Here is a 13930-nt window from a genome sequence, read left to right on the forward strand (position 1 = left end):
ATTATTGACCGGCCTCAGATAGTTGTGACTTCTACATAAGTCCAATTACGATTGCTTAACATAGCGCTAAATTGCCTTAGGGCACACTAACTATTAACTATTAACATTTAATTCTTGCACTTTACATTTATGCAATTTACTATTCTTATACATATTATTCATTTGCTTTTTCCTTTGCTCATTTGAGTACATGTTTATGTTAATGCAATTTGCCTGTTGCTCACTTGAGCACATAATTGTGTATATACTTTTGTGCTTGTGTTTTGTTTGATTGATGTGAGCCAAATGCAAAGTGAAAAAATGGACTTAGACTTTAGGACTTTCCCTATGCAAAATTGGAGTCAAAGAGCAACTAGGCATTGAGCCTTTAGAGTGATATAAAAGTCAAAGAGCAACTAGGCATTGGGCCTTTAGAATGCTATAAATGCTAAAGAGAACTTTGAAAAGACCACTTTCTAAACTCCTTCTTATTCATTCTTGGTTTGTTTGATAGAACTTTTTAATATGTGTGTTCTTGTGCTAGGGATTCCAACATTGAGCCTAAGTGAGGAACCATTGCCATGAGCTTCTAAGAGAGAGAGATCTAAGAGCCATTGAGGAACTTTCCAAGAGCTTGGTTAATTGATTGATTGCTTGAGTTTATGCTTTATGTGATTGCTTATTCCAAAGGATGTGAGCTACTTGGATCATCAATATGATCTCAAGAGAGGAACTCCATTTTTGGTCTTATTTCTTCTCCCTTATCTCTTGTATGATTAGGACTTTAGCCATTCTTCTTCTTCCCTCCACTCTAACCCAAGCCAAAACTTTTGTGCAAACATTTAACACTTGTTTTCAAACATTAGAAACCTAAGCCTTATGCTTTTGATTTTACAACCTTTTCATAACACTTATTTTGAATGGAATCCTTAAATCTACTTTGACCATATTTTGTAAATACTTTTCATTGGTTAATATAACTCATTCAAATGCTTTTGTGGTTTCAATGGCCACTTCCTTAATCAAAACATTTATAACCTTTAGCTATTAGGTTTGAGTTATCCTTGAGGTAGATGTAATACTCACCTATATCCTTAGTGATGGACAATGAGTCTTCCACGCTTATAATAGGGTTAACCCCTCACTAGCATGTTGAAGCTATCCTTACATGGTGGATTTGTGGTTTTAGGTTGAGTTTTCTCCCTTGGATAACAAAAGACCTTAAGGCTTTTGGACCAATCAATTCACCAACTCATTTTGATATTTTTACCCCGAACTACAAGGTTTTGATCCTAATCTTTTTAAGATGGTACGTAGGCAATGGGTTTATCCATTCAAACACAAAATGTAAATAACTTGTATATTCTCTTCTCATCTCTTCAATCATGTTTGCACAAACAATTTTTCACAAAATACCAACCTTACAACAAATGTGAAAAGGGTTCCCTAGGAGTACCTAGGATGTTTTGGGTGCTTAAAACCTTCTCATTGCATAACCAACCCCCTTACCCTGATCTCTGACATTTTTACTAGTTTTTGATTCGATAAAACTTTTATGTTTTTGTTAGCTTTCTAACCATTCCTTTGGATAAATAGATGTGTGGTGGCGAATGGACTTGTATAATTTACCAGGAATTTAGTCAATATCTCTAATGGTAACGAATACCCTGTTACAGTTATGTTATAACTCGTGTTACGGAGTAAGCTATATTTTGATTTTGCGTGACATCATGAATGATTGTATTCTGTTTAATTAAATTCCAAATTAAATTATATGCGGGATTTAGGATCTTATAATATACACTTAATATCTCATCATTATCAAATTTATGAAAAATGGGTATTGCGAGATTAATGATCACATTTTCCAAATCATTATTAAATTTAGTTGGAAACGAAGTGTATGATAATTAATGTTCGCATTTGTTTAGTTTTTCAATAACTTCATCAAGAGTATACACTTAATATTTCATCATTATGAATTTAAGAACAACATACATTTATCAAATTTTGTTAGAAACAAAATGTATGGAAATTAATATTGGCGTCTGTATAGTTTTTCAAATATTCATAAAGGAAAAACATTTAATATTTCATTATTATGAATTTAAGAACAATAGATATTGCAATATCCAATGACCCTAGCTTCCATATTTTTATTAAATTTTGTTTGAAACAAAGTGTATTGCGAAAATATGATATTAACTGTTTATGTCTTTTAAGTTTTCCAATTACTTCATTAATTGAATCAATTTTATGTGTGACTTACCATTTGTGTTTTTATTACACATTAGTTAAACAAGATTTATTGTGAGATTCAATGGTCCCATTTTCTAAACCGTTATTAAATTTTGTTGGAAATAAAGTCTATGGTAATTAATGATGATGTATGTTTATTATTTGGGTAATGATAACTTGTGTCTTAGGGGTACAATTTGATATTTCATATGAATTATATATATATATATATATATATATATATATATATATATATATATATATATATATATATATATATATATATATATATATATATATATATATATATATATATATATATATATATATATTATTGTGAGATTCAATGGTCCTATTTTCTAAACCGTTATTAAATTTTGTTGGAAATAAAGTCTATGGTAATTAATGATGATGTATGTTTATTATTTGGGTAATGCTAACTTGTGTCTTAGGGGTACAATTTGATATTTCATATGAATTATATATATATATATATATATATATATATATATATATATATATATATATATATATATATATATATATATATATATATGATTCATATGAAATATCAATAAATTTAAGACAATTAACCTACCTTGATAGATATAAAATTAAGCTTTTTATTCATAATATAGCCTCTCAGGTGTTATAACATCTTATAGAAAGTAACAAATATATATACAAATTAAAATAAAAACAATAATTTATTAGTAGAAATTGAAGACTGTGTTAAAAATTTAGATAATAATGAAAATCTAAATGGTAGCTTATTAGTAAGAATTATATTATCTTCCCATTAATAAGAATTTTAAATATTATTGATAGAATAATATTATCTCCCCGTTAATGTTATTTTATAACAATTAAAGTAAATTAAAATTTATTTAACAGTAATAATTTTTCAAAAAGATGAAATTGATTGATTTTATTATCAATTAAATATTAAACAAATTGATAATGATAACTTTTTCTGTACGAATTGATAGTTTTATTTTAAAAAAGCATAACCATGTTTAAAAGATCAACATGAGAGGATGAGGAATTTTGTAAAAAATTTATATATACAATTTTTTGCTACAAATATAAAATGATTGAACATAAATTATTTTTGACCCAATAAAGAAAACAAATTATTATATATCATATGTCAATTCAAAAAGGAGGTCTAAACTTGAATATTTTGTATAACCAAATTTAAAATTAATATCTCGCGTGTTGGTTCCAATTGATAATTTGTTTCTTCGGTTTCGTTAGAATACTACATACGTTAGATATGTGGCAAATGAAATGAAGCTGCATTACAAAAACAAATCAAAATAAAATAATTATCACAATCCATGACAAATGAATTTCAAATTAGTAAAACACTTAATATGTTATCATTGCTTAAGAACTAATCATAACAAACAATAACTACAAATCAATTATCAAATAACATATTCAATATCAAATAATAGATTTATAACTTTGAATCAAAGTGATATGAAATTTTATTTCCAAAGAACACAAATTAAACAAAACTAACTAAATTTGAGTGAGGGTTTAAGAAAAATAATTATAAGTCAAAGGACATACCACAAGGATCTTGACACGACGGCGTGTGGCAAGCGGAAGGGAACACCGATTCTAATTCGATTGAATCCTAAAAGAAAGAAATTACGTTTGTGATTTTTCAAAATTGATTTAGAAAAAGTTTTTGATTTTGAAATTTTTTTGAGATAATTTTTCAAGTTTGATTGATTGAGAGAAGAATTGAAAGAGAAGACGCAATGGTCGTGAAATCCTAATATATTTTACAAGCGGACTTTTCTAAATTTTAGCAGAAATTATAATTATTTATTTATTGTGTATATATTTTTTCCAAATCAAATTAGGTACATACTTAAATTTTGATGTCACATTAATATTTTTAAAAATAGGTATGATTTATATATATATATATATATATATATATATATATATATATATATATATATATATATATCTATATATATATATATATATATATATATATATATATATATCATTTTATTATTTTATACTTATTTTTCTTAAAAGCACGTATGTTACATTAAAAAATTTATTTGTAATAAAAGTAATGTACATTACACACTAGGTTTTTTAAAAATGGAGTATTAGTAATTAACATTAAAATTAGAATTTTCATTTTAATTACCAAATTGCCAATGTATAGAAATTTTATATCTATTTTTAATAAAAATATGTATTATATCAATAATTCTAATGTTATTTATGTACTAGTAGCCACGTTTGCTGGCCATAATTTGTGCGTGATCGGTGCATGTTTCTATTATTTTTTAGTGAGTTTCTTGACCTTCTAAAAAGATTTGTTAGCAAGATATTAGTGAGATTTGTTTGAAAGATTTAATAAAATCAAATCTAATTATATGGATATTAAAATTCAAATCAAATCTTTTTGGTGAAGGATTTTGAAATACAAATCTTAATTGAATCTCCTTCAATTCAGCTGATATCAAATCATATGTCCATTAGAGAAAATCACAGCATATGCATTATTGTTTAAGAAGAATCAAACCTAACGTTTGAAGGTATGTGCAAGAGTTGAAGATCTTTGTGTTAAGGTTTCTATTTTGAGTCTTTGTTTGTGTTGTTATATGTGCACCTCTCTAGTGTCTAAGTTATATATCTAAAGGCATATAGGTTAGTTTGTTAGTTGAGTTGTATTGAACAATCCTTAAACTGGTTATTGTATTGATCACTAGGTTTAGTGATTGAGAGAAAGTGAGATGTGTTCTCATATTTAGGCGGCGGGGGTCCTAAATAGAAAGACATGAGTTGTATTAGGATGAGAAGCATTCAACTGGAAGTTGTTCATCTAAGACACTTTGTACTAATACTTTTAAGAGTGAATTTCTTTTCTTATGTTTGAAGCCTCCAGATGTAGGTGACGTTGCACAAAAATTGGGTTACCAATTCTCTTGTGTTCTTCAATAACATAATGATTTATCATTTGGTTTCTATTGTATGTTAATTCTGGTTTAAGATGTTGAACATATTATATAAAACATCATGAGCAACATTTGTTCATGCGCTAGAACAAAATTTCCCCTATAACATCAATCTCAGTTTAAACAACAACAAGAAGATTAAACCTCTAGGGTTTCGGGTCTTAACAACAACAACAACAAGATTAAACCTCTAGGGTTCGGGTCTTAACAACAACAACAATAACAACAACAATTATAACAAGAACAACAACCACGACAACAAACAACGACAACAACAACAATATTAATATAATTTGAGTAGTGATGTTTGACGTACCAAATATATGAAGAAGAAGTTAAAGAAATTATTTTGGTCTTTTATTTTTGCAAGTATCGGACGAGAGCTCTAAACACGTATTATCTTCGTATTAAGGATGATATGTGCTTAACACTTTAGTTTAACCTTCGATTTTCAACTTAAATAGATGAAATATATAGCATATTTTAAAAAAAAAAATATGGCGCGTCAATAAATTATACCTTGGTTTTTCAATACATGGGATGATGTATTATTTATATTAGTGTTTATCTAGAATCCAATCCTCCTTCTCACCATCATCGCCACTTACGGCGGCACGGTGGGTACCATATGTTCATGCAATGAACATAATTTGTTAACTCTACTGATGTTGGCCTGTTACAGTCACAAGAAAGTCACAGTGGTGACTATTATGTTGGATAATTAAAGTGTGTCCCTCTCGGATGACTATGACTCCTTTTTATATTGTATTATTATATTGAAAGTTATATAATATATACGGATCCTGATAGATTAATTATTGGATTTAATTGAAATATACTGACAGTGTAAATTTTACACTGTCAATTAATCCTATATGTTGGATATTAAAATAAATTTGATTTTTATTTTAAAAATTTATAAAATAATGCATACAGATGGTGATGAATCGACCGTACAAATCTTTTTACACTGATAGTGCATAGTAATTAATCTCTTAATTATTTATTCTTTTTAATTGTGTAATTTAATTCTCAAATAAACATGTTTAAATAATAATCATAAAATATTAGCCTTAACTCTACAAGATGAAAGCAAAAGTATGGGATCTGAGTTTTGGCAAAATTGTTTCGTCCTTCCTAATGAAGAAAGGGAGGATATATATCTTTTATTGCCAAAAGAGAAAAGAATTGTTCTTTAATTGCAGAGGAAAAGCTTAACTAGAACAAAAGAGAGAGTAAATAAAAGGCCATACACAAGTAAAGAACATTAAAGAATCAATTACAATAGTATATATAGATAGATATATTTTTGATGGTCATCAGTAGCAACCAATACGCAATAGCGATCGATCGAGCTTGAAGCAGTTCAGAGAATATTTTGGTTTGTCATTTAATTTTAATTCATTATAACTCTACATTTTCTGCATTTTATTATCTGGTTATACACATAAAATCAATACTTAGTCTTAAAACTTTATACTGTCGTGCAATAACTAATTTTAAAATGTCTTAGAGGAATACTTTTCACTTATACTATATCAATATAAAATTATTTTATATTTTTCATGCATCTTCTATATATTATAACAATTAATTAATAAAACAAAAACTATAATTAAAAATAACATAACATATATATATTTGTAAGAATCAAAAGCAAACAAGACAAACAGACTGAAATGAAGTTGTATATTAATATAAATCAAATACATATTTAAATGTTATCTTTTCCAACAAGCTATCTTACCAATTGATAAAATTTCTCAAGGGACACTTCAAAATTCATCATCTTATGCATATATGATCTACCATAAGACTATAAAGTCAAGAGAATTCGAAGTTAGCAAGTTGGTTGATGGTGGTTGACCAGATGAATTCATCTGATCAAAACTGGGTCTCCCTAGACCCTATCTCCTAAATTTTCACCATATGAAAATGATTCCAAGACAAAACTTACTCTAAAGGACATTATAAACAACTTTCATGTTTATACCTAGAGCTAGTTTTGCTTGGAAAATCATTTTCTATGTTGAGACATTATAGGTCATTTTGTCTTAACCCTAATTTGAAAGTCAACTTCCCAAGGCCATAACTTTCTCAATTTTTATTATATGAAAGATTTCCAAGTTGCACAATCAAATTCAAGAGGTCTACTTCAACTTTGATGTTTGGAGTGAGAGCTAATTCAACTTTTATGAGCATGTGATATGAGGCTACATTATAGGTCACTTTTGACCTATACCATTTATCAAGTGATTTTTCCAAACTTCAAAAATGCATAACCCTATCATTTCAAATCCAAATGACATGAAATTGTTTACCATTTTGAAGTTATTTGAGAGAGATATAACTTTTATGAAGATACTTTTCTCATTTGAAGCTCACATAAAAAGTTAAGTAAGGTGGAATATTGAGACATGTGGCTTGACACTTAGAAAAAATTTCAAGATGTTAAAATTTACAAACTTCCACCTCAAAGTTCTTCAAGTTCCAAGCTCCAAATGAAAAATTCTTGAACATGAAAGTTGTTCCTCTTGATCTAACCTTTCCAAAAAGTCCAAGTTCATCCATTTTGGACATGAAATGAATAGGCTGCACATGGCTTGAACATGGTATCATCATTTGGCAAGATTGAACTTCAAACATCCATGCACACTTGCCTTGCAATCCAACATGACTTCATCCTGGCTTACACTCAATTATGGATCAGATGGAGTAATTTCATGGGCCTGCACACGCCCATTCACTCATGCATCACACATTGCTAATTTTTGAAGTTCACTTCAAGTGTGCAAATATCAATTGAATTGGCTATAAATAGAGCTCCATATGCTCAGAATTTCACACACATTCGCGCTAGCTTTGATCCCCAACCTCTAACCCTCACATTCCAAAGGATAATCCTGAGAATTTCACTTGAAATTGAGTTTGAATTCTCACTGTTTTGAGATTCAAAACTCCAGGGATCCAAGACCTTTTGAGCATTCAATTCTTCTTCTGCAAGCATTTGGAGTGAGATCAAGCATGAGCCAAGGCAAGAACAGCTGAATCTAGACCTACATTGAAGGTATTTTCCATAAACTTTAATCTCTTTGATTCTCTCTCAATCTTGCTCAATTCTCTTGATTCCTTGGTTGTCTGAAGTCCTACCAATGTAGGCAAGACGATTGAGTTGCTTTGAGGCTAAATCGAAGCAACTCAGTTCATGTACCTCAAATTTCAACTCCATGTATCTCTCAATATACTTGGAGTTAGGATAAATTGAGGTCAGATTCGTGCTCAGTGCCATTTTTACTTTGAAATCATGTCCTTCTTTTTAATTTTGGTGATGGTTATGACTGAACCAGTCCGACGAGGCTCGCCTGAGAAGGAGACCGGAGATGTAGCTCCGGTGGCGAGTTGGCGTGTTCAGAGCCACATGATCCTTTTGAAATGAAATAATCTCGTACATTGGCTTGAATTACCTTTCCTGTGGCGCGCTGACTCAGGCGTATCGTGGATTGCGTGATTGTGACCACTTGATCTACCAACTCAATTAATGAGGGAGATCAAGTGGTCCACATTTTTTCTGATCATTTAATTTTCATTTTAATCCTTTTATTTTCATTAATTCATATTAATTTCAATATTGATCCAAAAAATATGGGAGTTTCACCAAAACTTTTCAAATAATTTCCTCTTTCATATTCTGAACTAAAATTATTCTTTGGATCATTATTAATATTTTTCATGATTTAATTGATTTTTCATTTGTTTTTAATTGTTTAAAAATAAATTTAAATATCCAAAAATTATGAATTTTTTCTCCAAGGTCCTTTGACCTTGTTTGACCTATGATAAATCTCATGGCCATTTCTTTGGTGTTTTGATGAAGTTTTAGGAATTGGTGTAGCACCTCAAATTTGCACCTACTTCTTGTACATACATTCTCATATTAGGTCATAACATAACATGGTCCACTGCATAACATTGCATTGTCCCTTTGCCTCAAGTGCAAGTCATCAGAAGAATTAGGTCAAACTGGTCAGGAGATCAGTCAATCAAGCAAGCAAGTGCAATTCTCATTGAGCCAAGGCCCTAGGGTTTGTCCAACATGTTCACATGACCTAGGGGTCCTTTTGGAGTGTTTTGGTCAAGGATTGGATGTTCAGAAGTCATCAGTCATGGCTCAGTTCACCAGAAACCCTAAAAGTCAACTGTTGGTCAACTGTGCATTTAATCAGTGATTTGATGGTTGGATTTGGTTTGAGAGGGCTCATTCATGTCCAAATAGGCCTCATATATCATGTCAAACACCATCATGGAAGAATTTGAAGCCAGATCAGAAATTTCCAAAAATAGAAACTGGACCTGTAATTGAAACTTGCCAAAAATGGAAACTTCTTGAGCCTAAACTTACATCATGATACAAGCTTCAAATGAATTTTTGCCCAACATGAAAGTTGAATAACTTGTTCTCCCATTTCCAAAAAGTCCAAGAACACTCAATTCCCATGTATGGTTGGCAAGTTATGATCAATTCATTCTCCAAAAGTTTTGAACTTCAAAAGGCCATATCTCTCAAACCATTTGGCCAAATTGGGTGGGGTTTTTTCCTACAAGTCACATTTGATCCCCTCTTTCCAAATATGCAACCATCATTCACCAAAACATTACCAATCAAAATGGCATTTTTGGACTTGCATGAATTAATTTCAAGTGAGGTTGAAAAATGAGTTTCAAAATTAACCACTTCCAACCAATTCTACCAATCAAATATGTTCAGAAATCATATTTTGGACATGTTCAAGGCCCATTTTCGTGCAGTACACACACCCATCACCAACTTGCTTGAAAATTGGCAAAAGGACACTTTTCACCAACTCCATTCCACTTTTTCATGAACCTTGATCAGTACCATTGAACAGAGTATATATTCATCATTTTCTCTCTGAAGGAAACCCTAGCAGCCACTTTGAAAAACAGAAAAAGTTGCATTCTCTCAAGAACCCTCATTTTGCATTTTGGATTTTTCTTGACAAAACCTCAAAACCCTCGAGCCAACCTTAGTTGCTGCATCATATGCTACTGTTTTTGAACCCTTTGAAGGCTGGATATCTCAACTATGAAGCTTGTTTCTCTACTGTTCTAAAGAAGCTCTCCCATGGCAGAATTTGTTTGGAGCTAGAAGCAAGGCATATGAGCATTCCATACTCGACCATTCATCAATACCAACACCATAGTACATCTGTTTCAACAATACACAAGGAAACAACCACTGTTCCAGCTCTGTGCTCCAAGATTGGTCAGGTATCAAATCTCTCCATTTCTAAAATCATGAACTACGCCTTGTAGATCTTTTTGCCATGAGCTTACTGAGCTTTGAATCGAAGGAAACGGTTAGGAATTGAGAGAGAAATTTGAAATCCAAATTTGATGTTCATTTACATTTTTACATGATTTGTCCATTTTAGCATGAGTTGAGATTAATGGAAGTTGATTTACGTTTGAGCATGTTTAGATGAACATTTTGGTATATTTGTTTTTGATTTTGGTTGCAATTTTTTTTTCTGCTGGAGATTACAAGAGGAACGCGTGTTACTGTGTTATTTTCTTTTCTGCTGCCAAGCCATTAGATCCATAAGGGTTCGTGTGTTTGCTGTGCATGGTGTTTCTTGAAGAAACACTCTGATTGGCCCAGCGCGTTACCTTGCTTGCGCGCTATTGGCCCATGGTTTTGCTGACCGGGCATTGCCCCCACTAACCCAATAAAGCGCTGAAACTCTATACTCAGCAGGCGCCTTTCCCTTTTTGATGCCTGCTTTACTACGATGCATTGCCGTGCCTTTGTTTCATTGGCTAGTATTTCCTGTTGACTGGGCGTTGAAGTCCCATTTAAGTGGAACGGCAGCGTTCCATTGCTCCTCAAATGCCATTCCAATTTAAATAATTACTCAATAATTATTAAATAGCATTTCCATTCATTTCTTTTTTTTTATTTCATTTTATTTACAATCTTCAAAAATTCATAAATAATTAAAGGATGATCCAATTGAGATGGGATTTGTTGCATTGATCTCCTTTTTTCATCTAGTTTTTTATGAGCATTTTTATTCAAATTGTGAACATGTGAAAAATTAAATGTACTATGGTTTTGTTCATGTGGCCTATTTTATGTATGTCTCACCAAATCATTTGTGAAATAGTCATGATTCAACCTTTGACCTTGAAACTTTTTGTGCACAAACTAGACCTCTCTATGGTGATTTTGGTGTAAAGATCATGAATTTATCTTATCTGGTTTGTGAGCTATGAATTTTTGAAGTAGGGTGTGACAATTTGTGTCACACCATCGATGTGCAACTTGTTGATTTTTATAGCCATGCCTATTGACCTCCAAATGGATTGATTTTTTGTATGATTGAGCTTGAATATGTCTAGTTTGCATATGATTTTTTGTGGATTTGTTTATGGCATTTTCCATTTGTTTGAGATTTTCTCCCCTGTTTGACCAAAATGTTGACCTTATGTGATGCATGTGCCCATTTGTTTTGTGAAATGCTCATACTTTATTAGATGGACATGAAATTTTACATGAGATAACTAGACATCCTAAGCTTTGCCATGGTTTTAGTCCCATTCATTTATCATATGCCATCTCTGATTTATGAATTTTTCAAGTTGATGCATGTTTGGTTGACTTCTTTGAGCATGTTCAAAATTACCTTGCCTTTCTGATTTTCATTGACTATCTTCTACTTGTCCAAATGAGTTGAAATTTGACATGCTTACCTTGCTGTGGGTTGTGATCGATCATGATTTATTTGATGATTTTTGGAAATGTTTGAGATTGCTTTTGAGTTAAGTCTTGCTGTTGACTTCTATGAGCTTCTGTTTGCTATACCTTGACCTAAATTGTTCATGAAATGATGATGATAATTGATATGAATGTGAAACCAATTGGTATTGTTTCTTGATTGTTTGAACATGATTTTGGATGCTTGCCACTTGCTGTTTTAATGTTTTCATTCCCTTTTGACCCTAGGCTTGTCCTAGTGGTCCTGTTACTCACATTTGAGTTCATGTTTTCAGGTTGACCAACAAATGACCAATGAGACCAATTCTTTTGGATTGAGCTTGCTTGAATATCATTGTTTAACTTGTTTGTTTTGTAGGTGGCTTGGCTCACATGCCTTAAGCCTTGTGCCTTGCACATTCATTTGCTTCTGATTAACTGTTGATGTCTGTTTCCTTTTGCTTAATCTTGAAGTTGTATACTAATGTCTGTTTGACTATTTCAGGTGCTTTTAGTTGCTCAGTTCCTTGTGAACTTTTGCTTTGCTTTGCTTGTTAAGCAATTTGCATTGAGGTATATTTCTAATCTTCATGTAGTCTGGAAGACCTGGCCTGTTACTTGGCCAGGCAACTGTCTGAAGTCCTCCTTAAGAGGCAATGTTTGTGACTGTTTACATTTGTCCTTGTATGGAGTCAAAGACCTCCTAAGTGAAGAGGCAATTGGCAGAACCCAAGGGATATGCAATCTATCCCCTGCTATTTTGTGTGTCATCTGCTTTGCTCACACCACTGTGTTGATGCATTGCAGATACAGACCCAAGATCTTGTACAATTGTACAGTTGAGTCAGTTTCAAATGTGTAGGAGGGTTCCCACCTTCTGAACCCACACATTCTTGTCTTAAGCTCTCCCAGGCCAGGGATAAGAGCTGTGAAGTCTCATCTTCACTCACCTTTCATCTGCTTCACCTTAGCCCCTCAATGGCAAGGTTAAGAGCTAACACTACCCAGTTCCAGTGGTTTGTTTGTTGAGGTTGATATGACCCCTCGACTAAAACCTGACCTTGTTTGAGCCCATTGCTTGTATATAGTGTGTGCTACTTGTGCTTGTGTGTTTGCTTTAGCTTGCTTCCCGTGCAAGTTAGGTTTAGTTTGACTTGCTTCCTGTGCAAGTTAGGTTTTGCTTGGCTTGCTTCCTGTGCAAGTTAAGTGTGTGTGTGGCTTGCTTCCTGTGCAAGTCATGTTTAGGATAGGCTTGCTTCCTGTGCAAGTTAGCTAGAAACCTTAACTTAGGGATGATTTTGCATGACAACATCTAGGCTCGAGTCGTAGTCTCCCTAGTTGTGTCTCCCTCTGTTATCTGGTTAGGCTAGTCCTTTATCCCCCGTAGGGGAACTACGTCGCCCTGATCCTCATACCAGATGAGGTACGTAGGCAGGAGATGAGCTGATCTCTTCGGGCGCCTGTGTCTTTGTTTTGTCTTGTTGTGTGCTTGGAAGCTGATGTGTGTCCATCGAGTGGCATTTGGGTTCCAGTGTGGGTTTGTTGGTTCGGATGCTGATGTAAGTCCAGTGATTGGCGTTCAGGCTCCACGTTTGCCTCTTTGTGTGTGTTTTGGTTCGGATGCTGATGTAAGTCCAGTGATTGGCATTCAGACTCCACGTTTGCCTTTGCCAGTGTTTGTTTGTGTGCGTGTCAGCCGAGCTACGAATGCTCTGATTCTCCTTCGTCCAAGGAGATACGTATGCATAGGATGCGACATCCTAGCGAGCATGTGTCGTTTCCCCAGTCCGAACTACTTCGACTCTGATGTCTATGCCTGATAGACTAAGTAGGCCCAGGAGGCGATGTCCTGCCGAGTCAGTCTCTTTTGTTTTCTTGTGTCTCTTTCAGCCAGTGTGTGTGAGTTTGAGCAGTGTTTTTAGCAACCATTTTCCTTTCTATTGTG

The 13930-nt window shown here is 32.6% G+C and overlaps 1 protein-coding gene across 1 annotated transcript in view; it reads left to right on the forward strand.

The window, feature by feature from the left end:
* Positions 1-6538: 6538 nt before the first annotated feature.
* The window catches only part of LOC127118004 (protein ACCELERATED CELL DEATH 6), a 31229-nt gene continuing 23837 nt past the window's right edge, over positions 6539-13930 (forward strand). Inside the window, exon 1 of the mRNA XM_051048137.1 lies at positions 6539-6591. The gene's annotated coding sequence lies outside the window, so the exon portion shown is untranslated. The remainder of the gene's footprint in view (positions 6592-13930) is intronic.

Source organism: Lathyrus oleraceus, chromosome 2 (assembly GCF_024323335.1).
Source record: "Lathyrus oleraceus cultivar Zhongwan6 chromosome 2, CAAS_Psat_ZW6_1.0, whole genome shotgun sequence".
Classification (NCBI taxonomy): domain Eukaryota; kingdom Viridiplantae; phylum Streptophyta; class Magnoliopsida; order Fabales; family Fabaceae; genus Lathyrus; species Lathyrus oleraceus.